This window comes from Corapipo altera, unplaced genomic scaffold (genome assembly GCF_003945725.1).
Source record: "Corapipo altera isolate COAL_440 unplaced genomic scaffold, ASM394572v1 160, whole genome shotgun sequence".
Classification (NCBI taxonomy): domain Eukaryota; kingdom Metazoa; phylum Chordata; class Aves; order Passeriformes; family Pipridae; genus Corapipo; species Corapipo altera.
The window spans coordinates 155,144-175,859 of NW_020885016.1; the positions used below are offsets into that span (position 1 = coordinate 155,144).

At 45.5% G+C, this 20,716-nt stretch overlaps 2 long non-coding RNA genes across 4 annotated transcripts in view; one reads left to right on the plus strand and one right to left on the minus strand.

The window, feature by feature from the left end:
• LOC113958978 overlaps nt 1-20,716 on the plus strand; it is a 42,001-nt gene that overhangs the window by 5,403 nt on the left and 15,882 nt on the right. The window contains exons 2-3 of the long non-coding RNA XR_003531668.1: nt 8,616-8,730; nt 10,584-10,673. This is a non-coding gene — a long non-coding RNA (uncharacterized LOC113958978). The remainder of the gene's footprint in view (nt 1-8,615; nt 8,731-10,583; nt 10,674-20,716) is intronic.
• LOC113958979 lies at nt 430-19,095 on the minus strand. Of its 3 annotated transcripts, XR_003531670.1 has the most exons (4): nt 18,955-19,095; nt 5,315-5,410; nt 3,463-3,537; nt 430-2,608 (listed from the first exon to the last, which is right to left on the minus strand). It is a non-coding gene; the product is annotated as an uncharacterized LOC113958979 (long non-coding RNA). The 3 variants fall into 3 exon arrangements; XR_003531671.1 differs by lacking the exon at nt 3,463-3,537; XR_003531669.1 differs by having other exon boundaries at nt 430-3,537.

Consider the following 20,716-nt stretch of genomic DNA (forward strand, 5'->3'; position numbering starts at 1 on the left):
CTCTATGCCACTTGATTTAGCCTGGCTCTTTAGAAGGTGATGGTGCATCTTCTCCTGGAAACTATTTTAAGCAAGAGGTAATTTGGAACAGCCACAATGGATTTGACAAGGACAATCTGCCTAAACAACCTGATGATGGGACTGGCTCAGAGAACAAGGGGAGACATGTGAATGGTGCTTACCTTGAGTCTACCAAGACTTTGACATGGGCACTCATAGTGTCATCTTACCAACCTGGTGGGTGAGGTATGGATTGGGTAAATGGGCTATAAATTGGATGGAAAATGGCCTGGATTGTTGGACTCAGATGGTGGTGATCCATGGCTGAGCACAGTGAGTGTACCAGAAGAGGCTGAGAAAACTCTATTTGTTACCACGGTAATCTTAGGGAAATAAATACTTTGCTCCTTAGGGAAATAAGTACTGTGCTCCTTAAGAAATATGTTTATTTTGATTGGAAGAGGAAACCAGGCTTGTAGTAGAAAGCAAGTTAAAAATAGACATCAAGGTTCTAGAAGGCTGTATACATTCTATGGTCTTCTAAAAACCTTGCAATTGAAAGCACTCTTTCAGTCACTGGTTTAAACACTCATTAAGGCCCATTCCCCCTTAAAGGTCAGGCAAAATGAACATATCTCCAAGTCCTTCATTGTTTCTTCGAGACACATTTGCCACTGGAACTTTATTCTCTGGGTGCTGGTTCCTCTGGTCTCATAGAGGTCTTCTGCTAACTTAGGTTTTCATCAACATTTTTATTTTTCTGCATCTTGAGCAAAGCAGTTTTGTGCAACATGTAACCCTTGATAAACAATAGTTGTTCTTCAATCTCAAACCAGAAATATACGGCCAAAAATCTCACCATACCCCTTTGACCAAGTATGCTTCAAACATTGTAATTACAGGGATCTTGTTTCACAGCTCACAAACAAAGCAAATGTGTTTGTTTTACTTTATTAGATTTCTTATAATACTTCATACAAACCCAAATGTGCATATACACACTCTGTCAATATTGCCTACTGCAATTTATTAAGTTTTATAAATTTTTTCCACTAGGTCACTGTGTTGTTAAACAGAGAGTGAAGGCAGGATCAATGCTAAAGATGGGAAGGCTAAATTTCCAAGTAAACAATCTCAGCTTTCCCTTAATAAGTTTATAAGGGATGGTGTTGAGGAAGCTTAATTAATCATTAGCCTGAAACCTCTCTTAAAGCAGTTGTATTTTTCTAACAAGAGAATAAGAAAACAAAGGTCTTTGGGCATGAGCTGCAGCTCGTGCTGCTGTTTCACTCTTCCCTGAGTGCTGCAAAGCCCCTCAGTCAGTCACTGTAATCCAGAGCTGGAACTGGGAGCGCATTTTGGGGATAGATCTTGTTGCTTTGTGATGAACTCGGAGGCCCTGGGAGAATCTCTTGGTGTTGACAGCCCCTGACAGTAAATGTCGCATGGACTGGGAGGGAGCTCAGAGCCTTCTGGTGACTGCGATGAGAAGAGACACAGTGACAGAGGCCCTGATTGATGAGCTGTGCCACGAGGAGAGGGAGCTGGGTGTGAGTGTCTGTAATTGAACGGGCCACGGAAGTTATTCCTGGCTTTCCTAGGACGGTGACACACACTGCAGAAGAGTTTTCACAGGGGAGGCCTGTAAACCTGAGCCCTGGTGCTCGGCAGCTCCCTGTTAACGCAGCGTTAAAACTTAACAGGCTGGTTCAGCTTCATGCCCAGAGTGATAATGAAGCAAACGACAAGAGGAGATGGTCAGTCCTGCAATTACTTTCAGGAATGTTCCTTTGTCAGCTTTTGCCTCCTCCTTTTAGTGCTCTCTCCCCGTGGCTCTGTGATCTGACACCGTGGAGACGTTGATTACCGAGGTTCCCTGGTTCTGACACTGCGCTGCTGTGACACGGGCTTGTCACAGCCATGTTGAGGACAGGGCTGATGCTCCTGGCGTTAACCAGGGCTGTGAGACCTCGTAGCCCACTCACCCAGCAAAGCATCTGCTCGCACTGACCAATTAAATTGGCTTCTCTCTCATTAAAACCCTTGTGCAGGCTCTGGTGTGTCACAGATCTTTAAAATCTCCATTATGAATTCCATTTTTTTCCGGGTATTTTTAGCTTATACTTGAAGAAATGATTATTGTCTCTTACGTTTAAACATATCAATTTCGGCTCCACAGACGTCTCCTCTGGGCCATATTCAAAGACCTGATCTGACTTGAACTGCTGAGTCCGTAGGGAGGATTTCAACACTGCTCCAAGCACTCGGACATTGGAGCTGTGCAGGGAGGAAGAGGGAGAGAAATTCAAGCCCTCCCCCATTTCCTTTGGTGAGCCAGGAGCACATCGCTTCCAGATTTACTTGGATGTGCCAATTTAATGTGATTTCTTCTGAGGGCCTGGAACCACTCAAGGAAGGCTGACAGGTTTTATCAACAGAATGGAAACTGAAGTGATAAGGTGAGAGTTGTTGACATGATAACTAACAAACAGAAAACTTCAGTGTCCCTCCAGCTAAATATTGCACTCTGCAGGTAAGGAAACGATGGCAACAGCTGTGGTCTTGTCACTGAGCGAGAGTGTTTTAGTGCAGAGGAGCAGGAGGTGAACTGTGAAAACAAACACATTCAGTTTGCTACAGACTATTTCCCTCTATTACTTTTAATGAGAGCTAAACTCCAAAATGCACAATGGGACAATAATATTGTGGATAGAAGGAAGTCTGTGCACAGCTCCTAAATTCCAGACACCCGGTTGCAATTAAAATGATTGCTGTGTATTATTAATGGCTCGCCAGGAGTTTAAGGCTGTGATCAGGGCTGGGACCAATTGGTACAAGTCACTGCACAAGTGACTGAAAGGTAGAGCTGTCCCTGAAGGAGCTGAGTTAACAGCCTGAACCCCCTGTGCTCAAAGGAGCTGGGAAAGAAGCGTAGAAAGGTGAGAGGAGGATGTTAAAACACATCACTGTAGAGGCTGGTGAACAACAGCTGGGTCACTACAGGCAGATGTTAATAAATGCTGCTTAATTGTGGTTTTTTAATTATTATTATTTTTTTAAATTTTAATTCAGAAAATGTGGTAGGAGGAGGGCAGATGGGAAAAGAAGTAGAGACCTCTATTGAATGATGAATTAACGGGCACAGAAACTACTGCAAGTACAGCAATTGTTTATTCCTCCTTTCCCCCCTTATATTCTTTTTCCTGAAAACATGCAGGGATTATGTATGGAGCGTAGCTGTCACAGCTCTCCCACAGCCCTTGAAATCGTTGTCTGACAGCATAGAAGGCTTCAGCAGCTGAACAAAGAGGCACGAGACAGAGCTCTTGTACGGTGTCCGTCCCCCCTCCCTGGCACCTGGCCTGCTCGGCACGACTGGCAACGACAAACGCCAAGTGATCCCTTCCCATTCAACTTCTCCTGCTAACTTTGTTTTTCACATGAAAGAGGTTTTGTACTTACTGTGTTTGTCATTCTGCCACGTATCTTTTCTTTTGCCTGTTACAGTTTGTCTCAGGTGAAGGTACCAGAAGTGTGCTTTGTTTTGGAGAAGCAGAGACACCATAAATTGTACAGGGGCAAGGTTGTGCTTTTCTCTCCAAACTGTGCTAAGCTTTGGAATTTTTTTTTGCCTGCTATTCAGCAATGGGGTCATATATTCATAGAACAAGCTGTTACGATGTTGAGATGCATTTCCTAAATTGTGCAAACTACCTCAGGGCCCATCACTCCCCGTGTAAAGTTAGTGTTGCTTTTTGTGGATAGCCAGATTATGGTTGTCAGGGCTGAAATTTATCTTCCACTTTGTCATGAGGCTTGCTCAGTGTTGTAAGATCTTGAAGTTTTTTGTAGTAAATATTATCCTAATTAATTTAGTTTTTATCAGAAATCTTCTTCACTGTTCCACCAGCTTTCCAAATCATTCCTGAGCACATTGAGCACCATGGACCATAATCCCCGTGGGACTCCCCTGATGATCATCTTCTACTGTGAAAACTCATCCTTTAGTATAATCTTCTTTTTCCAGTACTAAATGCTTATTTAACTCTGTGAGGTCCTTACCTGCAGTCCCTGGCTGTTTAGTTTGTTTAAGAGCCTTTGATGGGACCTTCTACGCATGAGGTTTCTGGAAGCTTGGGGTGAGTTGGAAATGCAGGGAAAATTTCTCAGCTGGAGCTCTGCTATTTACATGCTTTTGAGTCCTTCAGAGAATTCCAGCAGATTCAGGAGGCTCAGATTCCTTTTACAAAAGTCATGTTTACTTTTCCTTAACATGTTACTTTTATTCATATGCTTGCTGATTCTGTTCTTTGCCAGAGCTTCAGCCAATATGACCCATATGGACATTAAACTTACTGATCTGTGGTTTCTTGAATCACCACTGGATTTATTTAAAAAACCCGATTTCTTACTCGTTACCTTCCAGCCCTTTGAAAATCACAGCAATTTCCAGCAAAAGGTTACATACATACTGAGGGTGTTAGGTCAGATGATTCATATTTAACATTCAATAAAAACCCTGCCTGAATTCTGGCCGTGTACAGCGATACGTTGTTATTCATTTTATCTGGTCTGTAATCTCCACTTAACACCCTGAAATTAAGACAAGCCTTCTCTGAAGGCCTTACAAACAAGGTGCTGGTTCGAGAGTTTTCAAGGTTCTCCAGGTGAAGAGAGATTTGGGGAAAAAAAAAAAAAGAGCTTGGGATTTTTTTTGTGATGGCATCATCTTTTCTGAGTCTTCTTCCTCACACTGACTCTTCCAAGGCTTCTTGTTCTTGATGTGTTCAGGAAGGATTTATAGCATACTTTTCTATTTCTTTAGCAAACTGCTTCTAAACTCTTTCTACGTTATTGTGCTTTTACATTTAGTCTGCCAGAATTTATGTTCTTTTTAGTTTTCCTTTTTCAGACACAACTTCAGCTTTTTGCAGGATACCTTTTAACTTCCAAGAGCCTCCCTGATCCTGCTGTTTTATGATGCCAGCTTTTTGTTTTCCTCTCAAGTCTTTTTTTTTTGACAGGTTATATGCATTTGCTTTGAGCCTCCAATATAGAATCCTAAAATAGTCTACCTGCCATCTGAAAACATTTTACCTTTCTGGCTGCCACTCTGAGCATTTTCTTTAACAAATTTCCTCATTTTCGAATTCCCTTTCTCTGGAATCAAGCACAATCACTGCATTTGCCAACATTTCTTCATTTCAGAGGACGCAGTCATGAATCAGCTAAAAGGATTAAGGGGTTTGGCCCAGCCCAGTCTCTGGGAAGCCTACAAATATCAGCCATTAACATTTCACTAACGTTAATTTACCTGATTTCATTAACTGAGAAACAGGGAAGGAAGCAGCTTGCCAAGGCTGGTGATGGTGGGAATTCCTGCCCTGGAACAGCAGCTTCTCTCTCCAGCCTACAACAGACAAAATGACAGGTAATTGGGGGGGGGGCGGAAATCAATCTGAGCTGATTTCTCACCACTTCACTGAAGTTTGGTACTAATTAGCATGAGTGATTTGGGGCAGAGTGAGCAGCAGAGTCAGGATGACAATGTCCAGTTGTCACAGCAGCAAACACAGGAATGATCCAGATGGGATAAACAGCATGTGAGTGCCAGTGGTTCTGCACTGTGATAACACTGGAGAGTCATGGAATCACAGAAGAGTTTGTATTGGAAGGGACCTGAAAGATCATCCAGTTCCATCCCCTGCCATGGGCAGGGACACCTCCCACTAGCCCACGTTGCTCCAAGCCCCATCTAACCTGGCCTTGGACACTTCCAGGGATCCAGGGGCAGCCACAGCTTCTCTGGGCAACCTGGGCCAGGGCCTCCCCACCCTCACAGCCAAGAATTCCTTCCCAATATCCCATCTAACCCTGCCCTCTGGCAGTTTGAAGCCATTCCCCCTTGTCCTGTCACTGCAGGCCCTTGTCAATAGTCTCTCTCCATCTTTCCTGTCGGCTCCTTCAGGCACTGGAAGGCCACAATTAGGTCACACTGGATCCTTCTCTTCTCCAGGCTGAACAATCCCAGCTCTGCCAGCCTTTCCTCCCAGCAGAGCTGCTCCATCCCTCTCACCATCCTGTTGTGGGGGGCCACGTGAAAAGCTTTACAGAAGTCCAGATAATGGAGAGCTTAGAAGGCTTCATGGCTTCAGTTCACATCTAACAAAATCTTGGGTATGGTCTGACTGAAAAAAGGCCTAAGACTGAATTGGCAGAGGCTGGTTTAGGATGCAGTTCTTTTTGTGTCTCTCCAATGACAAACTACTCCTTGCAGTGAGCAGGAGCTGCTTCCAGGCAGCTCCAAAGCTGTTTGGGATAAGGAGCTTTGCCAAGCAAAGGTGACTAAAGCTTGCTCAGGTGAAAAACTCCTCTGAGGGTGAAAGGCAGCTCCACTCAGGTGCCACAAAGCACCTTTAATGCAGGACGAGTCACCCCACCCCATTGCAGTGCCACTGCTGAGTGGCATTGACTGCTTAGCAACGGGGAGAGTGATGGGGATGCAGATGAATTGACTGTTTTCTGAGCAAGCTGGGTAGGAACAGAAGTAATTAGCTGCTAGCTGATGAAAAGGCATGCTTAATTATTAGTATAATTATAGATATAATAGACTAGGAATTATTCAGTAAAAGTAAGAAGGCCAATATGTTACGAAGAAGGTAATGGGAATGGAGGAGAAAATGACAGCAGTGTGAATTCTTGAGAGGAAATGTAAAGGATTAAGATGATAAATCAGGAATCTTTTGGGTTTCTACTCTCTGACATATCAACTCAATTTAACAGGGTACACAGAGCTAACGAGGTCTGTGGTGTGCATGATTTCTTTTATATAAGAAACCTTATATATGAAGTTTTATATAATGTTGATGTAACTGAATGTATGCCAGTGAAATCGAGGTGTGCTTCCATAAATCTCAGAACCTGCACAATTTCACAAGGATCTTTGCTGTCCTTCCAGCAGTTTCCAGCCATTTAGAATCCTGCAGGAAGCTGGGCTATAGCTGGTTCTGATCAATATTGATCATTGATTATAATGATTGGATAAGGCAGCACAGCTTTCCCCTGGCACCCTGAGAAGTCATGGTGACTAAGAAAGTGTCATATTTATCAGCTGCCCTGCCTGGCCACTGCAGCTTAAACTGCTTTCCATGGGAAAATGGCTGGAGATAACAGGCTGAACTGCACTAGCAGGGGCATCAGCAGTTAATACAGGATGTAGAATCACTGAAATGGGTAGTTTTGGAAGATTTCAAGTATTTTAAGATTTTTTCTGATGTCAGAATGGACACAGGTAGGGCTACACCTGCCTTTGTGCCAGGGATTGGACTGGATACTAATGACCCCAGCAGTGTCTTCTGTAAGAATCTGCAGCTGAGAGGCCCAAGATGTCCACATTTTCTTTTCTAAAATCGTAGTAATTTCTAAAATTATGTCATTGGAAAGGGAGACTGGCACCAGCAGCTCTAATCTGGGTTCTGTGAGTCTGAAAGTAATGGTGCCAAAGGATTACAAACCATTTTGCCCATTGTGCTGGGTGGGAAGGAAAATCAAGATATGAAGATTTTATTGAATTAGGATTTGAGGACTAATTATTAAAATGGCTTTTGATGAATGAGTTGTGAGTCAGGATGGTTTGGCAAATAACATTTTGATAAGGTATTTGTGAGACAGATAGTCTTAGGATGGTAGGATGAACGTAAAACACTAACCTTAATGAAGACATTAATTCAAAAATGATGCAAATGTGCATGAGCAATTGCTGTGTGAAGGCACTGGGGGACATCAGGGCAAATTGGGTACAGACAAACTCTAATCGTCTTCAGCTGGGCACAGAATCACTGAAAAGTGAAGTTGGAAGAAATCTCAGCCGATCACTTATTCCATCTCCTCCTTCCACACACAATCAGATCTGCTGATGATACTCTTGGCGTGTGCAAAGCGGTTGTTTCTCTTCCATTTTGTAGCAGACTTTGATCTGCTCCAGGACTGTTACTGCACTGATCCTGCTCTGTCAGGGCTGTTACTGCATCTTTCCATGGTGTTCTCTCTTTTGAGCATATTCTGTTCTCAGTCTCCTGATTCAGGCCATGTTTTTTTCCAGCCCTCCAACCCTTCGTGTTGCTGCTTACCCTGTCAGAGGAGCAGCACCCAAAGCTGGATGTGCCTCTGCACCGAGGTGTCACTGAGAACACCAAAAGGACCTGCAAGATGTCTTGTAGGTAATTCTTCTGCTAATATGCCTGAGGAGTGTTTTCTCTCTGCTCAGACAATAACCCCTGTTCAGCTTGTTATCAGAACCTTTAGATTGGTTTTCTTTCCAGACTGCTCTCTGCCCAGCTGATGTCTGTCCTGTATTTGTGCACTTTACTCCTGCCTAAGTGAAACCACAATGCTTTTTACCATTGAGATGGCTCCTGTATTTATAGAGTTGTCCAAGTTGTCAAAAGTTTCTAATACCACTCTCCCCCATATATTTGCAGCCACTCTTTGCAGATTTAATCTTGGCAGATTTAATAAACACACAGTCCATTCCCTCATCCAGGCTATCAATAAAATATTGAGTGGATCTTATGAACAGCTGAGTAACCATTCAATTTGTCCTTTGCATTTCACAGTGAACCATTGGAAACTGCTTTCAGACTGCAGATTCCAACCAGATTTGTGTCATGACTTCAGCCAGCGCATTTTTCACCCACGTGGGACAATGTCAGGAGCCTCAGTGACATTGAGGTGTGTGGAATCTGCTGCTTCTTCCTTACCCACAAAGTCTCATGCACTGGAGAACAAAATTAGACTGAATCAGCTTGTTTTGTTCCTGAGGGATTCATGTTGACAAGTGCTCATCTCCTTATTAGTTTCTATGTACTTAGAAATCATTCTGATTATTCTGGTGATTTTCTTTTCCTGGGTGTTAAATCTTTTGGTATCTTGCTTATTCTGTTTGACTTGTAGATGACTGTGAGTGGTTCCAGTTGCTTGAAAGTGTATAAGAACATTGTGGACAGTTGTGAAGGCAACAGATACAAACCTTTCACCAGGAGAAGGCCTGTGCCAAATGTGAAACTCCTGTGATAAAGCACAGAGACACAAGTGGTTCTCAAGGGAGTGGTGGAAGGAATGTTTTGGCAAAAAGAAATTATTTTATTTCAGTCTGAGAAATGATGATGCAAATCAGTGTGATTTAAAAAAGAGATTTCAGGGTAGCTTGGGAGAATTCTGAGCAGTTTGAACTACAAGTCTGAACAGTCTTGTAGAAGTTGTCTTGTAGATTAGATATTAGGAAGAAATCCTTCCCTGTGAGGGTGGGGAGGCCCTGGCACAGGTTCCCAGAGAAACTGTGGCTGCCCCAGCCCTGGAAGTGTCCAAGGCCAGGTTGGACGGGGCTTGGAGCAACCTGGGCTAGTGGAAGGGGGGTGGCAGGAGAGTGGAATCCTTAAGGTCCCTTCCAACCCAAACCCTTCTGTGATTCTATGATAAATATGGTCAGGGTCATGTAAAAGAAGTTGGGAAACCTAGTTTTGGGTTGCACTGACTTCTTTGCCTATAATAGATTGATAGTGAACGTCTAAGAAAACAGAAATAGAGATTAGACTAAATTTCATAACCTTTTAACCCAGAGAGCCTGGATCTCCTCTGCAAAGTGTCTTCTGCACTCATAAACTCACAGTGTTGACATGAGCTTATTCACAGCACAGGGTGACCTTTGCACAGCTCAGCCAGCAGTGCCTGTGTGCTGAGCTTTAGTATCTCCTCTCAGTGCACACACGTGACTGCAGGGTTGATCTTCCCAAACCAACGTATTATGCTGCATCCTGTAGCACTTCTGGGGTGTTTGATATTGTGTGGATGGGAAGTGGATGTATATTTATGTGAGCACTCCTGTGTATGAGTCAAGGGAGAAAAGATCACCATTGCAATGGGTATGAATGATTTGTTGTTATTCAGAAACATTGATTTTGCCTGAATTCAATATCTAAAAAGGGTCAAAAAAATACCACCCAACAAACTCTTACCTGTGTTGTGCATTAACAAGGCTTTGGGTCAGTACCTTTCCTGCTGTGCTGTTATGTAGAATTATCATCATGGTCATGCCTTGGGTTGTTTGCAAGAATCACAGAATGCTTTGGGTTGGAAGGGACCTTAGACATTTCACCCCCTGCCATGGGCAGGGAGTCATCCCACTATCCCAGGTTGCTCCAAGCCCCATCCAACCTGGCCTTGGACACTTCCAGGGATCCAGGGGCAGCCACAGCTTCTCTGGGCAACCTGTGCCAGGGCCTCCTCACCCTCACAGGGAAGATGGAACTGCTGGCAGAGGAGGGAAATCAACAGTGTCATCACACTCCCAAAATAGAGGCAGCTGTATTCCATGTTGGCTGCAGGAATATTGAAATGTGAGCAAGGACCCTGTTACAACTCTTCCTCCTCTCCCTCCTTTATTCCTGGTCTTTTGCAATACAGACCCCTTCTGCTTCCTGGTCCTTTGAGCTTAAGGAGCTGTAGAAATATTTCAGATGTCATTTGTGTGGGGAAAGATTCCTTGCTCACTGGTATCCTTTGCTTTTTTCATGTGCCCTCCACAGGCAGGGTCGGGAATGTTCTTGGTGATAAGCAGACACATGAGAATGCTCTGAGGGGAGGGGTGCAAGGCAGTGCAGATTTACAACACTGAGGTGAGTCAGTTCTTAACAGTGAGGGCTTTGGAGTATTAACTCCCAGTGACTTCCACTACAAGGCAGCTGTTAACATATTACTATGAATTGGCTTGGAAAAAGAAAAAAAAGATTAAAATTGCATAAGTAGATAAATTTTAAAGAGACGGAAATAATAATGACATGAAAATTGGCTGAAAGGGCTGAGTGACAGTAACAATGGAACATTTTAAAAATAAATGGGTAGCTGGGAAAGAGTGCAGGGAGACATTGCTGCCTGGAGATCACAGAGCCACCTAAGCCTGACAGTTTCTATGACTGCATGAAACAGAGAGACACAGCCAAGCCCCCGCTCTCTCCCAGCACATTATCCTGCACAGCAATCAGGTTCAGTAACAGGCTGCTGAGGAAAAGCCTCCCACTATTTAGTATTCATTAGAGATGGCATTTTTCAGATTGCAGCACAGGGTGTAAACAAGCCACGCTGGAGGAAGAGGGGAGCACAGCATTTCTCTGAGCTCTGAGTTATTTCTTATTGATAGTCACCAACTCCACAAACCTATGGCAGCACCAGTTTTAGGCAGGGAAAGTAACTCTCGAGCCAGCACCATTTTCCAGCGTTCTTGCAGGAAGCAACACGACAGGAGGCAAACCACAATTCCTACAGTAGGACGAGCGTGTGGCTCCCTTGTGGGGCTGGAACATCTGGCAGATTTGTTTCTGTGAGTCATCATGGCTCTGCAGCCTGCCTGGGACGTGCCAGCTGCCTGCTTGATATTCCATTTCCATTGCATTTTGTAAAGCTTGTCTGTGGGAGGAGGGAGCCTGTCCCCATGGGCAGGGTCCTGCAGGGCTGGGACACCTGCAGCTGGGAGCAAAACTGTGCCTGGACACACCACTATCCCAAGTACTCCAAATGTGACCAACTGCTGCCACATATGAGTCAGCAGTGCCCTGGCAGCCAGGAGGGCCAACCCTGTCCTGGGGCATCAGAGAGGGGATTGTCCCACTCTGCTCTGCCCTGGAGTGACCTCACCTCAACATTGGGGCAGTTTGGGGGGACACAATGGAAGGAAGAGATTGAACCATTGGAGAGTGTCCAAAGGAGGGACAGGGAGATGGGGAAGGGCCTTGATTTGAAGGCGTGGGAGGACACTGAGGGCACTTGGTGTGTTCAGCTGGAGCAGAGGAGACTGAGGGGAGACCTCAGCGCAGTTCCAAGTGCCTGGGCAGGGGCAGAGGAGGGGCAGGGACTGAGCTCTGCTCTGGGGGGACCAGGGACAGCAGCCAGGGAATGGCTGGAGCTGTGTCAGGGCAGGCTCAAGTTGGATCTCAGCAAAAGGTTCTTCCCCCAGAGGCTGGTTGGGCACTGCCCAGGCTCCCCAGGGCAGTGGGCACAGCCCCAAGGCTGCCAGAGCTCCAGGAGGGTTTGGCTGATCCTCTGGGGCACAGGGGGTGACTCTTGGGGATGGGTCGGTGCAGGGCCAGGGGTTGGACTGGATGATCCTTGTGGGTCCCTCCCAACTCAGCATATTCTCTGACCCACGTGTGGGATGACACCAGCCAGTGACAGCCTGAAGAGCTGTCCTGCCCTGCAGAAGAGGTGCATGGACCTCGGTGCATCCCATGCTGGCCCTTCTTTTTTTGGTGGAAGGTTGTTTTTTCCAAGGAACTGGATGCCAGCCACCCCAAAAAGATACCTGGGTGTTTTTCCATCATCCCTGAGTCACTGGTTCCCACAAGCCATAAGGTGCTGAGCACTGCAGGGCTGGGAGCTGTGGTGTGGGGAAATGCTCCTGGGCTCTCACCCCAAACTCCCCACGGCCTCCCCAGAGTCTGCCTACAAAATCCAGTCCTGGAATGCTGAGGAGAGGTCACATGTGACAGTTCTGCTCCAGACACACTGCCTGGGTGAGTGCAGGGAGCCTGCAGTTACAGAAGGTCTTTCCAACTCCCCTCTCTGAGCAAGTGAGTTCCCATCACTCTGCTGACACAGGTGCATTCCTGCCTTTGAAGATGAATTTTCCTTTGGGATTTCTGCATTCCCTCCCTGTTTTTTACTTGGCCGTAGACAGCCTCCTGCCAGGCCCTTTTGTAGCTTGGTGCTAGAGGTTCCTCTGCCCACCTCTCCCAGCATCCAAGTCCCTGCTCCCTGTGGAGCCCTCCCCATCCTTCCCCTTCCAGCTGGAGGTGCTACACATCCACAGCTTCCCTTCTTTGGAAAAACCTTGATGGATACCTCTCATTTTTCCCAGAGGGATTCATGAGAATATCTTAGGAGTATTTGATTTCCCCCCAACCACCTCACTGTAATACCTCACTTAAAAATGGGACCTATTCAAAAGCAGGGGAGCTTCTTAAAAGGAAATTAAAAGCAGCTGCTTTAAGGATGAAGAAGATGAGAAACTAGATAAAACCACCCTATCTGAAGCTCAGAGCAATATATCAGTAAGTGAAATAATTCTACAAGGGACCAAAAGGCAATATTCTAACAGCAGAGTAGAGGAGAGTGTTCAAAATCAGGGATTTCTGAGCAAATAAAGAAACTATTGGAAAAAAATTTAAAAAAGCATTAACTGTGAAGCTAAACCTGTAGGGCAGGCAAGGGGAAATTTTAAGGTGCAAACTCACTAACGGAATAATAAAAATACTAGTAAAAATATCTTCAAAATTGCCAGAATCCTATATTTGCAGAGGTTTGGTATAACAGATGACCAGTCTCTGAAAGGATTTACAGTTAAAGAGAAAACTGGTGCTTTAAAGTAAACTCAGCTCTGTGTTGGTGCTCACTGTAGTTGAGGCAGGTTCTTCTCCCATGAGAGCCAAACTTATGGGGACAAGTGTAAGGAACCGTCTCAAATTAAATGACAATAAAATTCATTTTAGGACTAATTGATAAGATGAAGAGTCAGAAATTACCAAGACCATCTGGTAATCACTCAAGAGCTCAGAAGGAAAACAAATACGCAATTATGGAGCTACAATAGTGTGTAACATGTCACTTAAATCAGTGTCCCTGCAGGAGGGATGGGAGATGGGAAATGTGACAACAATCCCTGAGAAAGTCCCCAGGAACCAAGTGGAGAACTGCAGACAGTCACACTGGAGTCCGTGCTGAGCAATGAGGAGAAATTGTAAGGGGAAAAAAGCAGAAATGGATAAACCCCAACATATTAGGGAAAGTTTTTCTAGTGAGAAACCACAATTCAAAAATTTGTTAGAGCTCGTGGAAGGGTCCTGAGGGGGCACTAAGACACCTTAGTCATAAATACATAAGAAATGATCTGGTGGGTCAGACCATGGTCTGTGTATCTGATCACCTTTCCAGGCTGTGACCATAAAAATCACAGAATCACAGAATAATTAATGCTGGAAAAGCCCTCCAGGATCACAGAGTCCCTCCTGTGCCCCATCCCCACCTTGTCCCCCAGCCCAGAGCACTCAATGCCACAGCCAGGCCTTCCTGGGACACCTCCAGGGATGGGGACTCCAAACCTCCCTGGGCAGCCCCTGCCAATGTTTAACCTCCCTTTCCACGGAGAAATTTCTCCTGATGTCCAACCTGACCCTCCCCTGGCACAGCTGGAGGTCGTTCCCTTTTCTCCTGTCCCTTGTTCCCTGGGAGCAGAGCCCGACCCCCCCCGGCTCCCCCCTCCTGTGAGGGGGTTGCAGAGCCAGAAGGTCCCCCCTGAGCCTCCTTTTCTCCAGGCTGAGCCCCCCCAGCTCCCTCAGCTGCTCCTGCTGCTCCAGCCCCTTCCCCAGCTCTATTCCCAGTTCTGGACTCTTTCCAGCTCCTCCATGTCTCTCTTCCATGAGGGCCCAGAACTGGACACAGGACATCAGATGCAACCTCACCATGGCCTCACCATAATTTTGTAAGTCCCACTCATCCCCCTTGCTGCCTTCTCTCCAAACTGAGAAGCCCCTTTCGTGTCTCTTCCAAAGCAACAGCAAGAAATCAGTATAATGTGGTTGATGGTTCTTGACAAAACTTGTAATTGAGCTGTAAAATCCCTTGCCATGGGATATTATGGATGCTCCAAGTTTACTTGTGCTCGGGGGGTAAGAGAAGAAGTTAATGGAGAGGAGTTAAAGCATAACCTGTTAAACAGTAAAACCAGGCATTGTGACTCAAAAAGTCCCAAGACACATTTTGTTGGAAAACAGTAACATTCCAAGAAAGCACCGCTGCAGGCCTGGTGTGTTCCTGAACTCCTTCCCCGGGCATCTGGATTGAAAAACAGCTGCTGGAGCAGAGGAACCTTCACTCTGACCCAGCACAGCCTTTGTTATGTTCTGTCAAAAGAAAATGAAACCCATCTGTGGATGTAAACACTTGTGATGGTAGCGGTGAGCACAGCGAGCACGAGCAGGGAAGGCTGAACTGCTCTCCCCACTCCATCAGCAAACAATGCATTTTGATTTGAATGCTAATGAAGATCTCACCACGATGCTGCAGAGTCTCATCCAGCAATATAAAGAGAAAAGCTGCATGGTAGAAATAAAGAGAGGGGCTTTAGAAAGGGATGAATGTGTGCTGTAAAGATTGATGTTGTTAACCACTCCTGGGTCAAAATATACTTGAAGCTACTGATGTAATTTGAAGTGGGTAAACCAGGCTTAGGAAGAAAGTTTTCTTACAATTGCTGCATCTGTTATGATCTGAAAAGGAGAAGTTTGTATTTCTTGCATCCCTTTAACTCCAAATGATCTGGGCTTTGTAGTCAAAAACCAGCTCCTTCCACAGGCATCTAATCGAGATCTCTTTTGCTTTTTGGATCAGAGCTGAGACAAGCTTCTTTTACAAATTTGTGCTGCAGTCTACTAAAAGAGCTGTTCCTTGCCAGGAGAATATTACACACAGTTCTGAGAGAAATGAACAGAGTCAGCTTGTTTGAGAGCTAACTGATGCTTACTCACAACTCTGATAAGCCTGACATTTACTGAGAAGTGCCACAATTCTCAGTCCACTAAAAATTCCCAAGAGGATTTTTTTTTTTTTTTGCAGTGATGCTTCACATTCTATTGATTCAGGATAAGCTGGAGACTTCTAAAGTGTTTTTTAGTCAAAAAATAAAGCAATGTGGAGCCCAGCTCCTCCGCCTGCCTTCCATACAGATGTACCAGCCTGCCTTGGCACATTTGTTAATGGCTGTGGTATGTTTAATGATGCTCTACAAGTTGTCAGCACCTTCTGTGTCATATTTCATTCCTGTAGTGTATTAAAAGCACTTCTGCAGGAGTTCTTGGGGCCTTGATTGAAATTACAGAAATTAGACTTGGAATGATGCCACTGAGCACCTCCCCAGAACAGCCCAAGCTTGCAGGGAAATACCTGTTTGGGACACCAGGCAGGGGACTGGGCTGTGCTTTGGCTTTCTGGGGCATCCCCAATATCCATGCAGGATTCTTCTGGAATAGGCCCTGCCTGAAAAACGCTATTGGGAGGCTCTTGAGTGTTCAAGTAGATTATGTCAAGCAGTTCCCTTTTGATCATTATTATAAAGATATGTTCGAATAATTCTGAAATACTAGTGATGCAAAATTTCCATTAGAGACACTGTGATAATTAACTCCTACCATATCATACTCCTTATCTAGGAATTCCATTATTCTGCTTCTATTATCATTTTGACCAACTTTCAATGTACAAAGCTCTTTCTCTGTCTCATCTTTTATCTTTTTTAAGTAGACAAGAAACCCGAATAGTGGCTAGGAATTTTCTGACAAAATTGTTTTTCAGGGGAGAAAAAATTCTTATTTATCAAAACTTGAACTTTTCACAGGAACATATGTTCCAGATGTCAAGAGTTGCAAAATCCATCACTTCAGGTGGTAGTTTGTTCCCAAATTTAATCATCACTGCTGTTAAAAAATGTGTGTTTCATTTCTGGTTTGAATCACTTTCATTTTTCAGCCCTTAGTCTTTCTTCTGTCTCTGTGAGATTAAAAAGCGTTGGTTGATATTTCCCCCTTGTGAAGGTGTTTATCGAGTGGCCCCTCAATTGAGCTGTTTAAGTTTCCCAGTTACATGTTCTTCTCTCTTCATATTCTTTTTATGGCTCTTTTCTGCCCTCAGTCTAATCTTTCAACAGCATTGAATGGGAACACCAGAATTAGATCCACTGGTGCTTTCAGTGCTGCTGTGCTGGGGGAGTGGGTTCCTTATTTCTGAGCACTCCTCCCGTCTCATTGCGCTTTCCCTGAGCATTTGTGGGGAGCTCTGTGGCCACTGAGACCTCTCGAGTCATAACCATTGCACTCCAGGATGGAGTTTTGTGTTCCATATTCTCTGCTGGTTCATTGATTGCCTCTTCTTGAACTCCCTCCTCTTGTACCTTGCATGAGATTAAGCAGAGCAGCCTCTCTGTGGCTGCTCAGGCTCCAAGAGCTCTGCAGAGCAGCCAGCCTCTGTTTCTATAAATTGGTTCTCTAACCTTTTTTTTCCCTCTGTGCCATTATATCGATTTATTTTATGAATAATAGAGGTGCCCATGTTTAGTATTTCACCTCTCAGCATTAAGCACTCAGTCTTCTTTCTCTGGTGACTGATGGGATAACTCGCCTCATATATTTACATTCTTACTGCCAGACACTTTCAGTGTATAGTCTTTTCCAGTAAGAATTTTAGCCTGACTAGATTCCTTAAAACATTCTCTTTGATATAAAAAAAGAACCTTTCCCTTTTATGACTTATACTCTCTTTTCTGTAGTTTATGGCCATATACTGTAGTATATTGTTAGTTTTGTCACTGGGATTTACTATTTGCCGCTGATTTTATCACCTGTGTTTTACTTCGTTTGGTTTTGTGTGTTTTGGTTTTTTTTTTTAATTTACCCCCCCACACCTCAATTTTTTAGATTTATAGTTCTTAATTTGGGGGGCAGCTTTGTTTAGCTTCTTAGTCCATTTTGATACAATAAATTTCACCTGGGAGCTCTTCCACCCCTGTACTAAGCTCTTCCTCTGAACTACAGGGATACAAAGAGTGTTTGTGTTGTACCAACCCTTAGCAATCTGTTTACCCTTAACTCATGACAGATTTCCCCCAGCTCCCACTTAATTAAACTCATCATGCATGTTTTCCTTGCGAAAAGCCTGATTTCACTGCGGAGTTTTGATGGAGCCCATCACCCCCGGTAGCGGCTCCTTCCCCGGTGCCTAATTGGAGCTGCGTGTTGAAGTGGAAGGATTTCAGAGGAACTGTCAACAGCACCCTGGGGCTAAATCTTCCAGCCAGCAGCCTGACTTTGCCTTCCAGGATCCTTCACTCGCATTTCCCTTGCAAATGTGTGACATGCAGCGGGACCTCGTGCTCCTCCCCAGCACTTCTCGGGTGTCTGGTGAGAGGCCCCGGCGTCGTCTCCCTGTTAAGTCAGCAAATCTGTCATCACGTGTGCAGCTGCCACTGTGCTCCTGGTATTTAAACCCCCAGCAGCACAGGGGAGCGAAGATTCTCAGCTGAAAATGTGTTTTCAGGTAGAGCCTTCCTGGAGTTGGCAGCTTGATTTTCCTGGGCTGGAAGGCACCGTCCTGCTGTGTTAATACAGTGTCCTGATGTGCTGCCCTGTCCCTGGAACGGCTCCAGGCCAGGTTGGACGGGGCTTGGAGCTACCTGGCGTAGTGGAAGTTATCCCTGCCCATGGCAGAGATGATCTTTAAGCTCCCTCCCAACCCAACCCATTCCATGATTCTGTACTAAACCATCAATTGTGAGAGCAGAGCAAATATTCTGAGCTGAGTCTTATCCCTCATGTCCTTTTACACTGGTTTTGTGCTTTATATTTGTTCTCTCCTTGTCTCTCCGGATTAGCAGCTCTGGCCTCAGACAGCTCTGGGAATGTGCTGTGAGAGCCATGTGGGCAGTGCAGGCAAGAGCTGAAGCAATTACTGGAGCATTAGTGACTGCCCTGCCTCGTGGAAGGCAGGTGAGATCACTGAGCACTGTCGAGAGGCAAACACAGTGTAACTCTCTTGAAAAAAAAGAGAAACCAGAGAATGAGAGACCACTCTTCCCAGAAATAAGTCTGAAAAAATATTACATGATCAATTTAAAGCAAATAGAAGATAAAAGGGGGGGAAAAAAGGACATAGATTTACCGAGAATTAATCGTGCGATCTTACTGTAATTTCCTTCTTTGAGAAAATAATGTCTAGTAGATGAAGATGAGGCAGCAGATGGGACATATTTTGCTTTAGGAAAGCTTTTGAAACTGTTCCACATGATTCTCTCAGAAGCAGACTAAAGAAATATGGTCTGTATCAGTGCGCCCAGTATTTCTGGCTGGGTGAGACACTTACCTTGTTTCTGGAGAAGGGAGAGCCCATCTGTTGCAGCCCTTCCTCTAATGGATGGTTGCATTGTGCAAGCAGAGAAAAGCCAGAGTGTCCTGGGGCAAGGAGATTTATTGCAGTTGTGTGGGCAGATTCACAGTGCCATGATCAGAGGCACTGAGTGAGCTCCCAGCAACAGTGCTCTGCACTGTGCTCAAAATAGCCCGTCCAGCAGCAGCCCCCCTGCTGGACTCTGGATCCAGGAATGAGGGAGAAACCACAGCCAAATTCCTTGTCCAGGCTTGCCCTGTACAGCTCAGAGCTTGCACTCCATCATTTAGAAGGTGTGTGATTTTACCAGAATCCTGGAATATGCTGAGTTGGAAGGGACTTACAAGGATCATCCAGTCCAACTCCTGGCCCTGCACAGGCCCATCCCCAAGAGTCACCCCCTGTGCCCCAGAGGATCAGCCAAACCCTCCTGCAGCTCTGGCAGCCTTGGGGCTGTGCCCACTGCCCTGGGGAGCCTGGGCAGTGCCCAACCAGCCTCTGGGGGAAGAACCTTTGCTTGAGATCCAACCTGAGCCTGCCCTGACACAGCTCCAGCCATTCCCTGGCTGCTGTCCCTGGTCCCCCCAGAGCAGAGCTCAGTCCCTGCCCCTCCTCTGCCCCTGCCCAGGCACTTGGAACTGCACTGAGGTCTCCCCTCAGTCTCCTCTGCTCCAGCTGAACACACCAAGTGCCCTCAGTGTCCTCCCGTGGCTTCAAATCAAGGCCCTTCCCCATCTCTGTGTCCCTCCTTTGGACACTCTCCAATGGCTCAATCTCTTCCTTCCATTGTGTCCCCCCAAACTGCCCCAATGTTGAGGTGAGGTCACCCCAGGGCAGAGCAGAGCGGGACAATCCCCTCCCTGATGCCCCAGGACAGGGATGTCCCTCCTGGCTGCCAGGGCACTGCTGACTCAGGGACAACTGGGCACTGACTGGGACCCCCAGGGCCCTTTCCCAGCACTGCTTTCCAGCCTCTCATCCCCAGTCTGTACAAACACCCAGGGTTGCCCCATCCCAGACAGAATCTGGCACTTCCCCCTGTTGACCTTCCCATGGTTGGTGATCACGTGGGTGGCAGCGTGTCCCTGGGACTGGGAGGCTGTTTTACTGCAGCCCTGCCTGTGTGTGTCCTGTCCCCAGTTCTATGCAATTTTTTAATTAATGACCTGTATGTTTTAACTCATAAAATTTTTGGAGAAACCGGGGTGCACTTTGAAGGTCAAGATCAGATTTCTAATGAGCTTGAGAAACCAGAGACAGTGATGCAGAAATCAACAAATAAATAGAAACAAGTGCTCTGTGGCACACTTATGAAAGAGCAAACATCTACCAAAATGTATTAAAAAAAGGTACAACTGTCCGCCTGAAGCTTGCCAGGAACAGATATGGGAATTAGAGAAAATAAAAAATTAGTGAGCAATCACAAAAATCTCATACTGGGAAGTGTTAATGGAATGTATTATAAAACACGGGAGAAAATCTCATTTTCTGCAGTGCTGTTGAGGGCTCTGCTGGACTTTTGTGTCCACACTTGGTGCTAGAGGGAGCTGGTGGTGTGAGTGATGTGGGTACTGAGGAGAGGAGTGAATAGGAAAGACACTTGAAAGTGGAATCACTGTTATAAATTTTCACAGTACCAGACGAGCAGATTCCGAGTCGTTGGTGAGGTGGCTTTTACAAGAGAGATAAGCTACATAAATCAACATGGACTAGATTGCAAACTAGGCTTTAACATTCA